The following is a 1,826-nucleotide window of genomic DNA, read 5'->3' as shown; positions in this document are numbered from 1 at the left end:
CCTTTAATACAGTTCCTCATGTTGTGGTGACCCCCAAGCTCATTGTTACAAATTGAACATAATTAAAGCACAGTGATTAATCACAAAAACAATATGTAATTATATATGTGTTTTCCGATGGTCTTAGGCGACCCCTGTGAAAGGGTCGTTTGACCCCCAAAGGGGTCACGACCCACAGGTTGAGAACCGCTGTATTAGAGGACGACATGACTACCATTGTCCCAAGGTTTCCGCGGGCAATTGGTTCCAGGACTCCCTGCTGACACCAAAATCCACAGACACTCAAGTCCCTTATAAGAAATGGCAGTATTTGCATAGCATCTACTTGCATCAACCTCTGCATTTTAAATCATATCTGGATTACTTATAACACCTAACACAACGTAAATGTTATGTAAATAGATGTTTTACTGTGTTGTTTAGAAAATCGTAAGAAAAAAAAGACTGTGCTTGTTCAGTACGGAGGCAACCATCAAAGGCCTAACTACATATTACACACATCAGCAATAATGTAGCATCTTCTCAAATATTTTTGATCTGTAGTTGGTGGAATCATGAGCAGTGTTTCAACCACTACTGGGGATACCTGGGGTTACAGAAGGCCAACCTGTACAATGATATGATAAAAATAAAGCTGACTTTTACTTTCAAATAATGTGGAGTATGAAAAACCAGGTATACCTCAAACTGGAAAAGACAACAAAAAAATCAGATAAATATATAGGAAAGCATAATCTAGACATCAGCAATGGAAGACAAGGATTCCTGAGAAATGGGAAATAATGTGGTGAGATCTATTATTGCCCTTGGTTTCTGCATTGCAAGAGATTTTAGAAATAGGAAAGGGGAACTCAGATGGAGCAAGTGGATTCCCTGAATTGCAGACACAGCGCTGAGAGAAGAGAAATCAAAGTGGCTATAATTTGCAGGACCACAGCCCTGGAGAGCTGGACAGAGAGCTCAGCAATTTACTGATTGGTGCTTGTACATGAGGAAATTACCCAAAGCAAAAAAAAAAAAAAAAAAATCACAGAAGAGAATTGAGTAAGGTACTCCAAGGGCGTTGCCTCAGTAGTGAGGAATAATTAGCCCACTTAGTGAATGCTAATTCACTGGTCTGACTTAACAACTCTTCTTTTGTTATTGTTAATCCTCACCTGAGGACATTTATTTTTTCCATTGATTTTTAGAGTGGAAGCAGGGGAGGAAGGTAGGGAGGGAAAAAGAGAGAGAGAGAGAGACATAGATGTGAGAAAGACATGGACTGGTTGCTTCCCACAAGCACCCCAGCTGGGCCAGAATGGAACCTGCAACCCATAAACATGCCCTTGACCAGGTATTGAGCCCACGACTCTTTTGTGTGGGGGCCAATGCTCTAACCACTGAGAACACTGGCCAGGGCTGACCTAACAACTCTTAATAGCAAAGAGGACTCAATCATTTCCATGTAATTGGCTGTGTCTCAGAACAAAACTCAAGAATTTAATTTCTAGAAATATAAAAATATTAAGAACCAAACAAGATAAAATTCATACTTTCTGGTACCATAAGATATCCTATATAATAAAGATGTAAAATGCAAATGGTCATTACGTTGTGAAGCGTATTGACTGACTGAGTAATGACCAGATTACGGATCAGCAGGAGGGTAGGGTAGTGAGCTACAAGTGGGTGGCGGAGAGCTACAGGAGGGCCACAGCAAGCTACTGGCTACAAATGGGCGGCAGAGAGCTACAGGAGGGGGCAGGGCAGCAAACTATGGAGGGGAGTTATAGGAGGGCAGGGCAGCAGGCAGAGAGCTACTGGAGGGCAGCAGCGAGCTACTG

The sequence above is a fragment of the Myotis davidii genome, unplaced genomic scaffold, assembly GCF_000327345.1.
Source record: "Myotis davidii unplaced genomic scaffold, ASM32734v1 scaffold89, whole genome shotgun sequence".
NCBI lineage: Eukaryota > Metazoa > Chordata > Mammalia > Chiroptera > Vespertilionidae > Myotis > Myotis davidii.
This window is presented reverse-complemented; position numbering follows the sequence as displayed.